Here is a 19,306-nt window from a genome sequence, read left to right as displayed (position 1 = left end):
AGGAGTTTGAGACCAGCCTGGCCAACATGGTGAAACCCCATGTCTACTAAAAATACAAAAATTAGGCATGGTGGCACATGCCTGTAATCCCAGCTACTCCGGAGGCTGAGGCAAGAGAATCGCTTTAGCTCAGGAGGCGGAGGTTGAAGTGAGCTGAGATTACGCCACTGCACTCCAGCCTGGAGGAAAGAGTGAGACTCCGTCTTAAAAAAAAATAAATTAAATGCTTTTCCCCAATTTTTGTTTTTTAATCCATACCCAATTCTAAAATAATTATTTTTCGAGTGTTACTCTTGCTCGGTCTTTTCCAAACCTTAACTTACAGAAACAGCTTTCTTTTCAAGCTCATGTTTCATAATGGACTGTTCCATTGCCCCTGTGAAGTTAACAGTGAGTCCTGTAAACTTCACAGAAGCAACAGGGAACGGTTAATACAAAGAGTTAAACCACAGTCTGTTACTTCTTTTACACAACATAAGCGTTCCCCAGATCATCAAATCCAGATGGCATCTACTCAGTCATTATCCTTCTGAGGTGAAACTGTAGGAGAACTGAATACAATGTGTAGCATCTGGCTCTTTGTGAGCAATGTGCTAGGTATTAACTTTACCGGTGGAGCACAGACCTAGAGGATACCCAGGCGTCTACAGACCTGGGAGTGATTTTCCTCCCGAAAATCTATTGAGATGTACAGGATCCAAAAGTACACTTTAAAAAGTAAAACGTGAGGCTATAAGCAATAAGATTCCTTTGTATTACTACAAAAGAAATCATACTACACTAGTCTGTTAAAAGTGCTAATAACAGCCGGGCTTAGTGGCTCACGCCTATAATCCCAGCACTTGGGGAGACTGAGGAGGATCACATGAGCCCAGGAGTTTGAGATCAGCCTGGGTAACATATTGAGATCCCATCTCCACAAAAATATAAAAATTAGCTGGGTGTAGTGGCACATGCCTGTGGTCCCATCTACTTGGGAGGCTGAGGCAGGAGAACTGCTTCAGCCCGGGAGGTCGAAGCTGCAGTGAGCTATGATCGCACCACTCCACTCCAGCCTGGGCAATAAAGCAAGACCTTGTCTCAAAAATATAATTAAGTTAAAAATACATAAAAGTGCTAATAAAAGTGTTAATACCATGGTGAAGCCCTGGATTAAAAGTCGGGGTCTCTAAGTTTGAGTTTATGGATCTAATTATGCAACCATAAATAGCTCTGTGGTTTGTGCAAGTTACGGAGACCCTCTGAGCCTCCCCTTCCTAAGCTGTCAAATGAAGTGAATTAGTGCTAGATTTTACTAAGATCTTTTCAATTCTCAAACTTTACCATTTGTTAAGTGGGAACCATAAGCATATAAATAAAGAGAAGGAGTAGATATTATATATTTTTTCCAGTTTATGGAATCAATCTAAATTCTAAAATCTAGAAGAGAATTGCAAAACCACTAATACAATTGCATCTCATTTTATGATACAAGTCAACAAAAACATATTGAGTTCTACTTTGTAATATTGGGGATATTTCACAAAGCAAAGCAAATATCTGCACTCATGAACCTTAGAGTCTGCAGAGGGGTATGGATTTTTTTTTCTTCTTTTTTTGAGACAGAGTCTCACTGTGTTGCTCAGGCTGGAGTGTAGTGGTGTAATCTCAGCCCACTGCAACCTCTGCCTCCCGGGTTCAAGTGATTCTCGTGCTTCAGCCTCCCAAGTAGCTGGGATTACAAGCATGCACCACGCTTGGCTAATTGTATTTTTAGTAGAGACAGGGTTTTGCCATGTTGGCTGGGCTGGTCTAGAACTCCTGACCTCAAGTGATCTGCCCACCTTGGCCTCCCAAAGTGCGGGGATTACAGGCATGAGCCACCGCGCCCAACCCATAGGTATGGATGATTTAACAAGCAATTACAAGAAAGGGTGGTAAGTGCTAAGATGGAAAAAGTACAATGTTCTAACAGGAAGAGTATATACATACTGCAGTATGAAAGGCTGTCCTCGGTGAAGTTATGTCTAACTTGTGACCCAAAAAGCAGCTGTCAGGAGGGACTCAGGAGGGGAATGGTCCAGGTGGAGGGAGTAGGATGGAGAGAGAACCGGGAGGGAGTGGCTCATCTGGCATCAGGGGCCAAACCGCAGGGACCAAGAGGGGAAGTATAAAGAGGTAGGCAGGCAGGGGCAGGCAGGAGCTGCAGCAGGCAGCGCCTTACAGAAAACATAACACGGAGTTTTGCTTCAGCTTCCTGCTAATAGGGGCTTTGTATATCGAAGGGATGGGACTAGATTAACGTTTTCAAAAGATGGTCCCAGCTGTGACAGGAAGAGCGGACTGCAGAGCAGCAGAACCTGAGGCAGGAAACCCCCAGGAGGTCAGACACGGATGGAGACAAAGGACAGTGACCTGAATTAGATTACTGGCAGCAGGGACGCAGAGAGATTGAGAATCCGGGACTGGACTTGGTGACGAAGCCAATGTTGGGGAATAGGAGTCAAAAGTGATTTCTGGCAAGGCGCGGTGGCTCATGCCTATAATCCCAGCACTTTGGGAGGCCGAGGCAGGCGGATCACAAGGTCAGGAGTTCGAGACGAGCCAGACCAACATGGTGAAACACTGTCTCTACTAAAAATACAAAAATTAGCCAGGTGTGGTGGTGGGCGCCTGTGATCCCTGCTACTTGGGAGGCTGAGGCAGGAGAATTGCATGAACCCAGAAGGTGGAGGTTGTGGTGAGCCAAGAACACGCCATTGCACTCCAGCCTGGGTGACAGAGTGAGGCTCCATCTCAAAAAAAAAAAAAAAAAAATTATTCCTAGCCAGGCTCAGTGGCTCATGCCTGTAATCCCAGTACTTTGAGAGGTTGAGGTGGGTGGATCACCTGAGGTCAGGAGTTCAAGACCAACCTGGCCAACATAGTGAGACCCCGTCTGTACTAAAAATACAAAATTAGCCAGGCACGGTGGCACATGCCTGTAATCCCAGCTACTCAGGAGGCTGAGGCAGGAGAATCGCTTGAACCAGGGAGGCAGAGATTGCAGTGAGCTGAGATTGCACCATTGCACTCCAGCCCGGGTGATAAGAGCAAAACTCCATCTCAAAAAAAAAAAAAAAAAAAAAGAATCCTAGACTTCCAGCTTAAGAAATTGGGTAGAAGATTGTCTTGTGTTTGCTAAGAGGACTGGGTCTCAGCTTGGAGATGCTGGCAGGCATTTTGCCATCACTTGGAAAGAGGCTGCCTGAGAGTGGAGCGAACAGAGGAAAACAAGCCAAGAGACAGGCAGGGGGAGGCTGAGCATGACGACCCTACTTTATGTCTCCGGGCCAGATACCACAGATCTACCTCTGGCTTTTCAGGTGTGTGAAACAATGCATTTCCTTTGTCATAGGGTTCGCTGGTAGTGGTGTTTTAGTTGGTTGAGTTTATGGAGTTAATTGTGCAACCATAAATAGATCCATAAACTCAACTATCCCTTTGCTTGGCTGTTACAACCAACCAAGCAAAACACCACTACCAACAAAACCAGAGTTTGGGTTCTGTCACTTGGAACAAAAAGAATTCCAAGAAGATGGGTACAGGGAGAGTAGGAGGCCCAGGGTAGAACTGCCATAGAAGAAGGGATCCAGGAAGATGAGACCGAGAACGAACAGCACGAGGAAAAGGAGGAAATAAACTGGGAGAGGACAGGGCCAGGAGAAGAGAATTACTCAAAGACACATGCGTCAGGAAAGCCAAATGCTTTCAGGAGATAAGTTAGGTAAGGACTAGGACACATACATTGGGTTTAGCAGCAGGGAAGTGGCTGTGACTTTTTGGAGGATAGTTTCATTGCAGCCAGGGGAATAGAAGCCAGAGCGAAGGCAGCTGGGGAGCCGAGGAGGAAGGAGGTCCCTGGATAGAAATAATTCTAAGCCAAGAAGCTGGGCTGTGAAGGGGAGGGTTGCTGGAGGAAGATGGATTTTGATGGATGAGATGGGACAAGGTGCAAAGGCCGAGAAGGATGCAGAAGAGGTGATCATCAATGAGAGAGACCCTAGAGGAGGGAGGAGGGAGAAGGCCTAGAGCACAGGCCAATCCACAGATTGATTGATTTTTTTTTTTTTTTTTTTTTTTTTAGAGATGGGGTCTTGCTGTGTTGCCTAGTCTGGTCTCAAACTCCTGGGCTCAAGTGATCCTCCCACCTCAGCCTCCTGAGTAGCTGGGATTATAGACAGAGACCACTATCATACTGACTCAATCGACAGATTTAAAGGTTGGCCCTAATCAAAGGAGTGATACTTCTTCAGCTGGAATGAGATAGAAAGAGAGAAAAACTTACTCAGATGCAGCTGGACAGCAGCAGGAACTGTCTGACAGTCTCTCCTGTCTCCATAAAGTAGTGGGCTGGCTCTTTGCTGGGAGTGATGGGAGCCTGGGAGGTTTAAGGGGAATGCGGGTGTTTGAAAATCTGCTGTGGAGAACAGGAGAGAGAGAAAGCTGGCTAGAAAATCAGCTAAGCTAGGAGAGTTCAGTTGATCATAGAAACCGTTCCCATTTTACCCAAACCTGTTCAGAAAGAATGGAATCTAGAAGTTTGATTACAATAAGATGACTGATTTATAAAAGGTTTCTTTTATAAAGAAATGTGATTACTGGGATATTTTTCATTAATGACCTGAAAGAGGAACTTTTAGGTTGGCTGATATAACACTATGTTTCCTTCCTCCCTTCCTCCCTCCCTCTCCACACCCCACCCCCAACCTTTCTTTCTTTTTCTGAGACAGTCTCACTTTGTTGCACAGGCTGGAGTGCAATGGTGGGATCTCAGCTTACTGCAACCTCTGCCTCCTGGGTTCCAGCAGGGATTACAGGCACACGCCACCATACCCAGCTAATTTTTGTATTTTTAGTAGAGACAGGGATTCACCATGTTGGCCAGGCTGGTCTCGAACTCCTGACCTCAGGTGATCCACCTGTCTCAGCCTCCCAAATTGCTAGGGTTACAGGCATAAGCCACCACGTGCCAACCTGCTATAACACTAAGTTTTCTGCAGAGTAAACGGGCAAGCTCATGGAGATCTGCCACCCTAGGAACTCACAACAGGCCCAAAGTGGCCAAAAGGATTCCTAGGCTAGAGTGAGAGCATGAAAAAACCAACTCAAACTGTGCTTATAAGATAAAGGTCTTGAGAGCTCAGCAATCACCCAGTTGAGATCAAAGTTACAGACAACAATTCTCTTAAGGGCAGATATTGCCCTTGGAGAGAGCAGATACCAAGAGGCTATTAGGTAAGATCCTTCCAGCCCCAAATCCTTCCTTGTCCTGTGACAACATTCTGTTGAGGGTGATAAGAGCTCATGTGAGATATCTGCACTTGAAAGATCTTGTCTCCTGGCGAAGTTAGACATTTGCCTTTTTTTTTTTGAGATGGAGTCTCACTCTGTCACCCAGGCTGGAGTACAGTGGCGCCATCTCGGCTCACTGCAACCTCTGCCTCCTAGGTTCAGGCAATTCTCCTGCCTCAGCCACCCAAGTAGCTGGGACTACAGGTGCGCACCACCACACTCAGCTAATTTTTTTGTATTTTAGTAGAGACAGGGTTTCACCGTGTTGCCCAGGGTGGTCTTGAACTCCTGACCTCAGGTGATCTACCCACCTCAGCCTCCCAAAGTGCGAGGATTACAGGTGTGAGCTACTGCGCTGGGCCAACATTTGCATTTTTCAAATTCTATTCTCGGCTGGGGGCAGTGACTCACGCCTGTAATGCCAGCACTTTGAGAGACTAAGGCAGGTGGATTGCTTGAGCTCAGGAGTTCAAAACCAGCCTGGCCAACATGGCAAACCCCATCTCTATTAAAAAATAAAAGAAAATTCTATCCTTATATTTTGTTTTATCGTCAACAAAGTTGTTGGACAATATCGTCTCAGCCCCTCCTGAAATGTCTTCTATGAATTACAACGTAGCCTTGTGCTAGAAGTCCTTGGAGAGGTATTACATTAATATTCTGTTTGAATAGTGTGTGTGTGTGTGTGTGTGTGTGTGTGTATGTGTGTGTAGTCAGGGGTCTCACTATGTTGCCCAGGCTGGTCTCGAACTCCTGGCCTCAAGTGATCATCCCACCTTAGCCTCCTGAATAGCTGTGACTACAAGTGCACATCACTGAACCCAGATAATTTAAAAAAAAATTTTTTTTTTTTTTTTTTGTTGAGACAGAGTCTCACTTTGTCACCCAGGCTGGAGTGCAGTGGCTCAGTCTCAGCTCACTGCAAGCTCCGCCTCCCAGGTTCACACCATTCTCCTGCCTCAGCCTCCCGAGTAGCTGGGACTACAGGCACCTCCACTATGCCTGGCTAATTTTTTTTTTTTTGTATTTTTTAGTAGAGACGGGGTTTCACTGTGTTAGCCAGGATGATCTCGATCTCCTGACCTTGTGATCCGCCCGCCTTGGCCTCCCAGAGTGCTAGGATTACAGGCATGAGCCACCGCGCCCGGCCAATTTTTTTTTTTAGAGACCAGTCTTGCTATGTTGCCCAGGCTGGTCTTAAACTCCTGGGCTCAGGTGATCCTCATGCCTCAGCCTCCTGAGTAGCTGGGACTACAAGTGTGTGCCACCATTCCTTGCTTAGTGTTTTCTGTCTTTTATAGTTAAGGGTATTTCCTACTGAATTATTCAATATCCTTCACATAAAGGAAAAGAAAAAATCCCAGACAGGAATGTTGCCACCCTAGGCCTTCCTTGCTTGAGTTTCCATTTATCAACATCATCTTTTATTGAGGAATTTCTAGCTCTTGAGCTAAAAAGTTCATTCCTCCTGGTCCTTCAGAGGACTCTAATCCTCATTTTCAGCCTTCACACACTCCAGGTTACCACGGTCCAGGGGCCATGTGGGGTGCTAAGTTTACAACGTCATCCCTAATGGGAAAGAATCCATAGACAGTGGACATTGCCCATGCAGTGTGACAGGTGGTAGGACAGGAGGTAGAGTGTGGCAAAAGAGCAGATGTCAGCCGGGCGCGGTGGCTCACCCCTGTAATCTCAGCACTTTGGGAGGCCGAAGCGAGTGGATCACTTGAGGTCAGGAGTTCAAGACCAGCCTGGCTAACATGGCAAAACCCGTCTCTACTAAAAATACAGACAATTAGCTGGGCATGGCGGTGCCCGCCTGTAATCCCAGTTACTCCGGAGGCTGAGGCAGGAGAATCACTTGAACCCGGGGGGTGGAGGTTGCAATGAGCTGAGATTGCGCCACTGCACCCCAGCCTGGGCAACAGAGTAAGACTCCATCTCAAAAAAAAAAAAACAAACAGCAGATGTGGTCATCTCTTCCGGGATGGGCAGAAAGAGCCAGGGAGGGCCTCCCGGAGGAGGAGGTGGCACTTCAGCAGAACCTTGAAGGCTGAGGATTCCGACAGGTTGGGAAGGTGTGGAGGGGTGGGAAACGGAGGGACCTGCAGAGGATAAAACAGCATGAAGGGTGTAACAGACTTCTTCCTGGGTGCTGCGAGCTCCACGACCTGAGCAGAGCCGGGGGTAGGGAGCGATCAGGAGGGGAGTCCTGACAAGGAAGTGACAGGGGCCAGACAGACACAGCGTGGCTTAAGAACAATGAAGAACTTTGGACTCTATCCTGGCCCAGTTGTGAATTGATCATTTCTACTCCTTGGTTTAGCTTAGATGAGAATTTTAAAAGAGAATTTTTGCTAAAACATAAAGGGAAAAGCAATGAAATACAAAAGCATAAAAACAAAAAGCTCAGAGATCCCAGATTTCTCAGCCTGCTCCACTAAGTTCTGGCCCCAGATGGGCTTGGCCCCACCCCTGTTTCTCTCCTCAACCCAGCCCATGTGGATGCCGGGACTGTCCAGCATAGGCCTTGTCCGTGGTCTCAACAAGGCGGCAGATGGGATTTCCACTCTTACCAGATTCCATGTCTGAAAAGTCACCCCTGGGCGATCTTGCTAACACAGAGGTCGGCTGAGTTTCTGTTCTGTAGCGGCCCCTGGAGGTCTTGTTCTAAATCAGGGATCAGCCAACGTTTTCTGTCAAGGGCCACATGGTAAACATGTAGGGCTGTGCAGGCCATTCGTATCTCCGTCACAGCCACTGAAGATTAATGCAGTGCTGATGGCTTTAAATGGCATGTAACACCTTTAGACGGCATGTAAACAAAAGGGCATGAATGTGTTCCAAGGAAACCTTATAAACACTGAAATTTAAATTTATATCATTTTCATGTCATAAAATATTATTATTATTATTGAGACAGAGTCTCGCTCTGTCACCCAGGCTGGACTGCAGTGGGGCAATCTCAACTCACTGAAACCTCCGCCTCCTGGGTTCACGTGATTCTCATACTTCAGCCTGCCGAGTAGCTGGTACTACAGGCACCCAACACCACGCCCGGCTAATTTTTGTATTTTTAGTAGAGATGGCCAGGCTGGTCTCAAACTCCTCGTCTCAAGTGATCTGCCCACCTCAGCTTCCCAAAGTGAGATTACAGGAGTGAGCCATCACACCTGGCCTGATTTATTTTTTTATTTTTATTATTATTTTTGCAGATAGGGTCTCATTCTGATGCCCAGGCTGGAGTGCAGTGGTGCAATCATGGCTCACTGCAGCCTCAACCTCGCAGGCTCCAGTGATCCTCCCGCCTCAGCCTCCTGAGTAGCTGCGAATACAGGCGTGCGCCAACACACTTGCCTAATTTTTAAATTTTTTGTAGCGATGGGGTCTTGCTATGTTACCCAGGCTGGTCTTGAAATCCTGGCCTCAAGTGATCCTCCTGCCTCAGCCTCTCAAAGCACTGGGATTACAAGTGTGAGCCACGACACCCGGCCTCTATTTTAATTTTTTTTCCCAACCATTTAAAAATTTACACACCATTCTTAGCTCATGGACTACTAAAACAGACAATGGGCCAGATTTAATATTTTTATTATTTATTAATTTTAAGCAAATGATACTAATATATACCATCTGCTGAGCATCTTCTAGTTGCCAGGTAGTATGTACCACAGAGAGTTGCTATGAAGAATAAATGTGGCCAGGCATGGTGGCTCACGCCTGTAATCACAGCACTTTGGGAGGCTGAGGCAGGCAGATCACCTGAGGTCAGGAGTTCGAGACCAGCCTGGCCAACATGGTGAAACCCCGTCTCTGCTAAAAAATACAAAAATTAGCTGGGTATGGTGGCATGCCTGTAAATCCCAGCTACTTGGAAGGCTGAGGCAGGAGAATTGCTTCAACCCAGGAGACAGAGGTTGTGGTGAGCCGAGATCGTACCACTGTACTCTAGCCTGGGCAACAGAGCAAGACTCCTCTCAAAAAAAAAAAAAAAAAAAAGAATAAATGAGATAATGCAGTTAAAGCACTTAGCAGAGGGCCTGCACTAAGGTCTCAATCATTGTTAGCACTCATTATTATTACTATTATTATTGTTTATATATCTTATCTTTAATTGGCAAAACAACCAAGAAATACGAGATAACTGTTTTTTTTTTTTAAATGAAGTTTCACTCTTATTGCCCAGGCTGGAGTGCAATGGCATGAACTCAGCTCACTGCAACCTCTGTCTCCTGGGTTCAAGCGATTCTCCTGCCTCTGCCTTCCAAGTAGCTGGGATTACAGGTGCCCAGCCAATTTTTGTATTTTTAGTAGAGACGGGGTTTCACCATGTTGGTCAGGCTGGTCTCGAACTCCTGACCTCAGGTGATCCACCTGCCTCAGCCTCCCAAAGTGCTGGGATTACAGGCGTAGGCCACCACGCCTGGCCCAAGATAACTTTTTTTTTGGGGGGGGGGGGTGTGACAGAGCCTCACTCTGTCGCCAGGCCGGAGTGCAGTGCAGTGGCTCAATCTTGGTTCACTGCAACCTCCGCCTCCCAGGTTCAAGTGATTCTCTTGCCTCAGCCTCCCAAGTAGCTGGGACTACAGGCGGGTGCCACCACACCCAGCTAATTTTTGTATTTTTAGTAGAGACAGGGTTTCACCATGTTGGCCAGGATGGTCTCAATCTCTTGACTTTGTGATCCACCCACCTCGGCCTCCCAAAGTGCTAGGATTACAGGCGTGAGCCACTGTGCCCGGCCCAGGATAACTCTTAATATCCCATTGAGGATCAGAAAATTAAGTACTTTGTGAAACTAGCAACTAGCAGACCTAGGATTTGAACCTGATATACCTGACTTCAAAGTCCATGCCTTTTCCATGGCGTCACCCTACCTCCTGTTTAGTTTATCTGAAGCATATTCTCTGGTTGGTTGCTAATCCCTGGTCTGCCCATCAGCAGCAGGCATTATCATCCCCAGAGCCTGCTATCTTGTGTCAGGATTAGCACAGGACTTATTCTATTCTTGTTTTAACACTTCAATGCCTGTTGGACCGCTTAGCTCTTATTTCATGCCAAGGGATCCTCTGCCCTGTAGCACAGAGAAAATAACTGAGCTCAGAACAATGAGAACTCTTCCAGTCCTCTCACTTCTCCAGGTTCTTCTGATGACTCATCGCCAGGTAACTTCCTGAAAGTGACTCTCCCAGAATCCTAGCACACCAGGATTCTAAAAGTAAACCACTTTAGACATCAGTCATAACTCCAGATAGCTTCCATCAAAGGTAAGAAGAGTGCCGTGGTATAAAAACCATCAGAGCTGTCCATAAAATGTTACTGATGGTACTGTTCACAGCTTCAAAATTATATTCAAGGGAGGCCACGTGATAATTCTTCCTTGATTTAGCTCCAGAAAAAAAAAAATGTCCTCTCTAAAGTTGAATCTGTGTACTTTCTCTTACTAGAATAAGAAAATGATGTCACCCAACCTGTTTCCTTTTCTGTCGTGGCTTCTAAGAAACTTAAAGCCAAATTCTCTGCCAAAATGTCTCATCTCAGGTGTCCCACGGGATTTATTTCTGCTTCACTGCTTTGATCACTTTTATGTTTTATAATTTTAAAAACAGCTAGTCTCTACTGTGCGTCTCCTATATGCCTGGCACCACGCCATTCCTGACATGCCTTCCTTCTTTCTGCACACATTTCCTGATATACCTTCTTTCTTTCCTGTATGCATTTCCAGCAAAGTTCTTTGACACCTCACCCACTTGTCTATCTACGTGTCTGTCTTCCTCCGCCCCAGTTATAAGCCTCTCAATGGCAGGCACCATGTCTTACCCATCCTTACCTGTTCTGCTCCTAACACAGTATTGCCACTAACGTGGCACTCAGTGAAAGTGTTGAATGAAAACATTAATGGATTTCTAATTCTCTCAACAACTCTGTAAAGTTGTTACTGCATTTTACAGATAAGGAAACGTAACATTCTGGTAGATTAGGTAATTTTTCCAAGGTTCCAGAGTTTGATAAGTGGTTTCAAAGCTGGTCATTGTTTTACTAAACTACCCTAGTGCCTTATTTTTTAAGTTATGTTTTATCTTGTAGTCTACAACTCAACTCTCCTGGAAGCAAGCAGGTACAAATAGTGGGTTCATGTATTAGTACTGCTAATAAAGACATACCCAAGACTGGGTAATTTATAAAGAAAAAGAGGTTTAATGGACTCACAGTTCCAAATGGCTGAGAAGGTCTCACAATCACAGCAGAAGGCGGAGGAGCAAAGGCACATCTTACATGGCGGCAGGCAAGAGTGTGTGTGCAGAACTCCCCTTTATAAAACCATCAGATCTCATGAGACTTATTCACTATCACGAGAACAGCATGGGAAAAATATGCCCCCGTGTATCAATTACCTCCCACCAGGTCCCTCCCACAACACATGGAGATTATGGGAGCAACAATTCAAGATGAGATTTGGGTGGGGACATAGCCAAACCATATCAGTTAAAAAAGAAAAAGAGGCTCTATCTACCTTTATGCATCATCGTGATGAATCAACCTGGCTTTATCCTTAGAGGTCACAAGATTGGGATGTCGTCCCAGGAAAATTGTGGTTCTTCCAGATTGCACTCCCTTCCACATCTCTCTCTCTCTCTCTTTGCATCTCTGCTTGTCTCTGAATAGCTCTCCTTTTAGTCTGTCTTTTGGGTTTTCTGCTGCATGTGTCACTCTGAACCTCCATGCAGGCATTAAGACCTCCAGGCAATCCCCATACCTGATCTCTGCCGGAGCAAGTTACACTAACAGGATTCCAGTCCTTCTGCATCTTAGAGCCCCTAGACACACATCCGAATTGGAATCCTGTGGCTCTGGGTGGCTTCCTTGATGGAACTGAAACTCTCTCTGGCATTTGGCACCGCCCACCTTCATCTCATATCATCTCCCCTCCAACTCTACCTATTCCCAAGTGGCCCCATCCAGGAGTCAATGAAAGCTTACATAAAAGGAGTTTATGTCCAAGAGCAACTGGCAGAACATCTAGAATAAAGATGGCAGATGGTTGTTACTAGATAGAAAAACTAGAAATTGGAGAAGATATTTGACACGTTGTCAGCCCTCAGATATTTGATAATGAATGAATGAATGAACTAACTCACTCTAACATCACCACTTTCCCACCTTGATACCTAGACAGCCAGCAACCAAACCCCAAATTCTAAGCACCCAAATCTCTTCAGCCATGGTAGTCCTATGGATGTGCTGTAGCAAGACTGATTGAGATGGAAAACTCAATTTGTTTTCTGCTTGAAAAGCAAGCCAGAGCACAGCTTTGCCAGTCAGCCCAGAGATTCCTTCTCAGTACCAGGCACTGGTTGTCTTTCAGGGGGAATTGGAGGGTGGGGGTGGGGGAGGGTGGACAGGTTTTGGCTTCACATCCTCCCTTTGCTTGAAGTTGCTCACAATGACCCTAGGCAGTCACTGGATAGCTCGGGCCTCACTGTTCTCATCTGTAAAAAGAGGAAGTTGAACTAAATGCCATCTCTGCCACCTTCCAGCTTCTCATTCTGTGATTTTTCCTCCAGGAATCCAGCCAGCATTCTTTCCTTGGGCTGGAATCTATGAGATGCCCATTTTAATCTTCCTGATTGCATTTCCTAGTCTTCCTTATCACAAATCTGTCAGGAATTGGAGACCAGCCTGGCCAACACCGTGAAACCCCATCTCTACAAAAAATACAAAAGTTAGCCAGGAATGACTGTGTGCACCTGTAATCGCAGCTACTCGGGAGGCTGAGGCAGGAGAATTGCTTGAATCTGGGAGGCAGAGGTTACAGTGAGCAGAGATTGTGCCACTGCACTCCAGCCTGGGCAACAGAGTGAGACTCTGTCTCAAAAAACAAACAAACAAAAAACAAGTTTGTCATAAGCTCCTAGGCCTTGGGAATCTGATCATAATGTGACATGCCATAGGACTTTTTATGTGTGTAGTAAAATAGATTGAACATAAAATTGGCCATTTTCACCATTTTTTATTTAAGCGACGAGGTTTCGCTCTGTTGCCCAGGCTGGAGCAGTGGTGCAATGCTAGCTCACTGCAGCCTCAACCTCAGCTCAAGTGATCCTCCTGCCTCAGCCTCCTGAGTCACTGGGATTACAGGCGTGAGCCACCCTGCCCAGCTATCTTAACGATTTCTTTTTATTTTTTGAGATGGAGTCTCACCCAGTTGCCCAGGCTGGAGTGCAGTGTTACGATCTCAGCTCACTGCAACCTCTGCCTCCTGGGTTCGAGCGATTCTCCTGCCTCAGCCTCCCGAGTAGGTGGGATTAGAGGCATGTGCCACCACACCCAGATTATTTTTGTGTTTTTAGTAGAGATGGGGTTTCACCACGTTGGCTGGGCTGGTCTTGAACTCCTGACCTCAGGTGATCCACTGGTCTCGGCCTCCCAAAGTGCTGAGATTACAGGTGTTGAGTCAATGCGCTCGGCTTATCTTCACCATTTTTAGGTGCAATGGTCTATGACATTAAGCACGTTCACATTGTTGTGTAACCATCACCATCATCCTTCTCTAGAACTTTTTCATCTTCCCAGGCTGAAACTCTGTACCCATTAAATACGAACTCCCCACTCCTCCTCCCCCCAGCTTCTGGCAACCCCCATGCCTTCTGTCTCTATGAACTTGACGGCTTTAGGGACCTCACACGAGTAGAATCATATAGTATCTGTCCTTTTGTGACTGGTTTATTTCACTTAGCATGATGTCCTTAAGGTTCATCCATGTTGTAGCATGTGTCAGAACTTCCTTTTTAAGGCTGAATAATATTCCATTGTTTGTATTGACACATTTTGTTTATCCCTTCATCTGTCCATGAACACTGAGGCAGCAGCCACCTTTTGGCTATTGTAAAGAACTTTGCTAGGTACATGGATGTACAAATATCTATTCAAATCCCTGCTTACAATTCTTTAGGCTTTAAATCCAGAAGTGGCATTGCTGATCACATGATAATTCTATGTTTCATTTTTTCCAGAACTTCTATACGATCTTCTTCAAGGAGACTTTTTTTTTTTTTTTTTTTTTTGAGACAGGGTGTCACCCAGGCTGGAATACAGTAATGCAATCACAGCTCACTGCAGCCTCTACCTTCTCAGCTCAAGTGATCCTCCTAGCTCAGCCCCAACTAGTAGCTTGGACAACAGATGCACGCACAACCATGCCAGGCTAATTTTTGTATTTTTTTGTAGAGATGAGTTTTGCCATGTTGCCCAGTCTCAAGTGATCCGCCTGCCTCAGCCTCCCAAAGTGCTGGGATTAGTCATGAGCCACTGTGCCCAGCCTCGAGGGGAATTTTTTTTATTTAAAAAAAAAATTTTTTTGAGATGGAGTCTCGCTCTGTCGCCCAGGCTGGAGTGCAGTGGCGTAATCCTGGCTCTGGCTCACTGCAATATCCACCTCCCGGGTTCATGCCATTCTCCTGCCTCAGCCTCCTGAGTAGCTGGGACTACAGGTGCCCACCACCACGCCCCGCTAATTTTTTGTATTTTTAGTGGAGACGGGGTTTCACCGTGTTAGCCAGGATGGTCTCGATCTCCTGACCTCATGATCCGCCTGCCTTGGCCTCCCAAAGTGCTGGGATTACAGGCATGAGCCACCGCGCCCAGCCAGGGGACTTTTAAATGCATAAACAGCACTGCTTGAGAAGCCAGGCACTGCGGTCTCACTCCCATGCTGATGCCTGAGGTGCAGGTTTACCTGGAAGGGTTGTCCCACCTCAGTCTTCAGAGGCAAGGACCCACCTGCTGTTCAGAATGAGCCCTGTATGAAAAGACTGCACCTGGGGCTCGTTGTGCCTCTGCCCTCACCAGTGCCTCAGTACACACTTCTGGGAAGTGGGCTAATAATACTCAATTTATAGGGTTTTTATAAGAATCAGGGATAGTGAACACAAAGCGCCTAAGTAAACACTTACAGAATGAGTCAATCTACCCTACAAAAAGCAAAGGGTGGTTACAAAAACCAAATGAAATCATGTCTAAGAAAGCTGATAATGTCTAAGAATGCATGACCATTTGGCCACACATTCCACCAACACTGCACCCTCATTTCTTTCCTAATCACTGCTGCAGCCTCTTAACAGCTTGTCCTACCTCCTACCCTCCTAAATCCATTCTTCACTGAAGCCTCAGAGTAAGCTGCTTCAAGCAGATCTGATCCTGTTATTCTCCCACCAGAGTTTCCAGTGGCTCCCCCGGCCTTTACAAGACTTTTTATGGTGTGACTCCATCCTCTTTCTTTAGTCTTATTCTGTATCTTTCTGGGCCTCATATTTTGGTACTTTATCTCCATCATTTTAAAAAAAATTTTAATTTATTATTTTTTTTTAGACAGGGTCTCACTCTGTTGCCCAGATTGTAGTGCAATGGTGCAATCTCAGCTTACTGTAACCTCCACCTCCTGGACTCAAGAGATCCTCACACCTCAGCCTCCCAAGTAGCTGAGACAACAGGCGTGCACCACCTCACCTGGCTTTTTTGTTTTTGTTTTTGGAGAAATGTGGTCTCACTATATTGCCCAAGCTGGTCTCAAACTCCTGGGTTCAAGCAATCCTCCCACCTTGGCCTCCCAAAGTGCTGGGATTATAGGCGTGAGCCACCATGCCTGGCCTTTACCTCCATGATTTTGTTAATGTTTGTCCCCTCTACCTGGAGCACTCTCCTCCCACTTCTGGCTAAAACTTAGTCATCCTTTAATACTAATTTCAGGCATTGATTTTTTTCAGAGGTCCGATAGCACTACGAGCAGACATCTATCATCATACCAAGAGCATAATTATCTCTGGGTTGATTTCCCCAACTAGATCAGCTTCTTAAAGTCAGATGTTAAACTATTTATCTTCATATTCCTAATCCTAGAACTGTGCTAGGGTGTTTATTGAACAAATACATAAATAGGAATAGAGTGATGTTTTTATTATTGGAAACCTGGATAGTTCATGTGTGAGTGACTATCTCCTTCAGAATAACTGCTTCTATAACCTCACATTACATGACTATTATTTAAAAATTAGGATCATTAGACAATAATGTTTTTTTTAAATTGGCACCACAAAGGGGGAAGCCACAGAGGAAATGCTCTGAGTTCCTCTCTATTGTTCTTTCTGCGTTCCTTTTTCCCTTCAAAATAAATGATGTGTTTTAACACAGAGCTACTCATGTCTTTATGGTTCTTCTGAGAGATGCTTCTGTTTCATCAGTGTCTTAAGAAACACGCCAGCCCCTACTTCTGAGGTCTTGATGACACAGCCTCCATTTATAGATCCTATGTGCAGTGTTTTCACTAGGAGTGAGCTAAAGCTATGAGTCCAGTCTTGCACTTAGTAGGTAAATAATCCGCAGAAAAAATGAGTAATTGGTGAGTCACTCACCTGTTTGTGTTAACTCCTCTAAATGCCAGTCTGTAACTACGGGTCAGTTTTTAAAATTTACCTCCTTTAGAAGCAAAAACTATGCCAGCTGTGTCTTTTTGGAAGCATACAGGCATTGGAAGGTTGTAAAAAACAGTGGGTCATTTTTTAAATTAACCTAACGTGTGTGTATTTACAGTTGATGTTGGAGACACTTGATCTGCTTATTTTTTTAGTTAAGTCCATGAATTTGTATTTAAATTTCTTGATCTGAGTGTCAGTGTCTTTCCATAGGAATCACTTGAGGGTTTGCGTTTACTGATGTTTGCAAACCACTGTGCAAAGTTATTGTCTGAATTTAACATGTTTTTAAACTTCCTTTTAAGCTTCAAATGGTGCCTTCTAGTTCTATGGTGTCGGTGACTATTAATAACTAGATTTTGGTTTTATCTTTTGGGTTAATTGTCGCTCCAGGGAAGTCAAAATGGTAATCACTAACATATACTAATTTTTTCTTGTTTTTAATCTTTTAAAGATTTGTTTCTTTTTACTCACAAATACAAAATGATTTTTATCTTTTGAGACAGGGTCTCACTCTGTCACCCAGGCTGGGGTGCAGTGGGGTGGTCTCAGTTCACTGCAACCTCTGCCTCCCAGGCTCAAGTGATCCTCCCACCTCAGCCTACCAAGTAGCTGGGACCACAGGTGCTCACTACCATGCCGGCTAATTTTTTCATTTTTTGTAGACATGAGGTTTCGCTATGTTGCCCAGGATGGTCTTGAACTCTTGAGCTCAAGCAATCCTCCCATCTCGGCCTCCCGATGTTCTAGGATTACAGGTGTGAGCCACCACACCCGGCCTCACAACGCTTTTAAATGAATATTAACGTGAGATGTGGAATATTGTATGTAATAGGCAATTCATAATTTCACATTTTGAAAAAGAACTGATAATTCCAGAGCAAAGTACTCAGAGTTTGTTAAGGACCAGCAAGAATTTCTGCTTAACAAAATATTTAGAATCCCAACAACTCTGAGACTTACCTCCTTTCCCTGGGGATAGGTAAGGTGAGAACAATTTGAAAGAATTTTCTTCAGTTCTGGGGATGAGGAGAATTTTCTTATTTATTATCTCAAGTCAACAGGCATGACTGTCTAGCAAAAAAAGGAATCTGAGTTCATTGCTAGCATTTTAGACTTGGAATGAACAATAAATATAATATTAATAGTTCAACCTTCTCAGAGGCAGAAATGTTTTAAAACCAAGCTTGCCTGATTTCCCATCTGCTGCCTTTTGCTATCAGCAAATTTGTTAAGGAGGATCGTGTTTACCTGATGAGTATCTTTCAGTTTTCCTAATTATAACCTTTATTACTAAATGCCTAAAAGAGTTCACAAGTAAAATCAACCAATTCGTATTTATGGGAATTAAAATACAGGGTGAAGGTTTTAAATAAAAACATATCTTTAAAAACATGAATTATGTTACATGGGGGATAAGGATCAAAAGACACACGTGCTTTGCCAAGCCTTGAAAAGTAGGCAAAGATGGGGTCACCTGAGACTTTCAGCCTGGAGCCTTCAGGGCAGGACATTCTTACTAAGGGGTGAGACTGAACGGATGGAGCCTTGCAGGGTGACCCAGAAACAGGCTGAGGACAGACACCAACAAAATTCAGCATTCCGAGCGCCCCCTATTCCCGGGCTTCCAATCTGCCAAACTTAACTTTTGAAAAGCTCTAATTGTGGGATCCCAAATTAAAGTCAGCTGTGCTGAGGGGCTCGCAGGTACCGCTGGCTTTGGGGTCCGCATTCTGTGGTGTCCTCTGGGGTAGGTGTGTTTGGGGCTGCAGGTACGGGAGGGCACCCACGGCACGGGCTTACCCACGGGGACAGCGCCTCCTGACAGCGCGCGAGGCGGGCGCGTGGCAGATGCCGCTTAACCCGTACCCGAGGCAGTAGGGGTCGGGACCCCAGCCCACAGTGTGATACGGGACCCGCTGAGAGCCACACTCTCCCAGCTCTCACAAATTCCCGCCTCTGCAGAAACCCAGCCCAGCCCACCCTGGAGTTGACGTCCATACTCGAGGCAGGGGGCATGGACCGCGAGCTTGCAATCGCACGCCCCAGACGCCCAAGAACAGGCGCCCCACGTCCGGCCCGCGGGCAGGACGACGGGGCCAGACAAAGAGTTTTAAAATCGATCCCCCGGGCAAAGCCCCGGCTACAGCGAGAAGTGCGAAGCCGTCTCTAAATTTTAGCAGCTTGCCGCTTCTCCCATTGGCACCACGAAGAAAAGACTTCCCAACCCCGAAAGGGAAGATCCCGAAGAGCCCCTACCTCGCTGCAGCGCCAGGTCCCGCGGTCTCCAGCGGCGGCCACTGCGGCCGGCGACAGCGCCAGCGGCCCGGCCCCGCCCTCTCCACGGTCCCGCCCCCTGAGGCCCCGCCCCCGGCTCACCGCATCCCCGGCCTCGCCGGCCGGCTCCCGATCCCACCCACCGCCCCCTCGGAGGCTCCTGGCCCCGCCCCCTAACGCCCCGCCCACCGCCTCTGCGTCGGCTCCTGACCCTTTCCTCGGAGGCCCCGCCCCCGCCGGCTCCCGGG

General features: G+C 46.1%; 1 protein-coding gene across 1 annotated transcript in view; it reads right to left on the bottom strand.

The window, feature by feature from the left end:
* EXTL3 (exostosin like glycosyltransferase 3) overlaps positions 1 to 19,087 on the bottom strand; it is a 134,242-nt gene extending 115,155 nt beyond the window's left edge. Inside the window, exon 1 of the transcript XR_004031313.1 lies at positions 19,041 to 19,087. The gene's annotated coding sequence lies outside the window, so the exon portion shown is untranslated. The remainder of the gene's footprint in view (positions 1 to 19,040) is intronic.
* Positions 19,088 to 19,306: the final 219 nt, after the last annotated feature.

Source organism: Nomascus leucogenys, chromosome 8, assembly GCF_006542625.1.
Source record: "Nomascus leucogenys isolate Asia chromosome 8, Asia_NLE_v1, whole genome shotgun sequence".
Taxonomy (NCBI): domain Eukaryota; kingdom Metazoa; phylum Chordata; class Mammalia; order Primates; family Hylobatidae; genus Nomascus; species Nomascus leucogenys.
The sequence above is the reverse complement of the archived record's forward strand: the minus strand, read 5'-3'. Positions and strand labels throughout refer to the sequence as shown.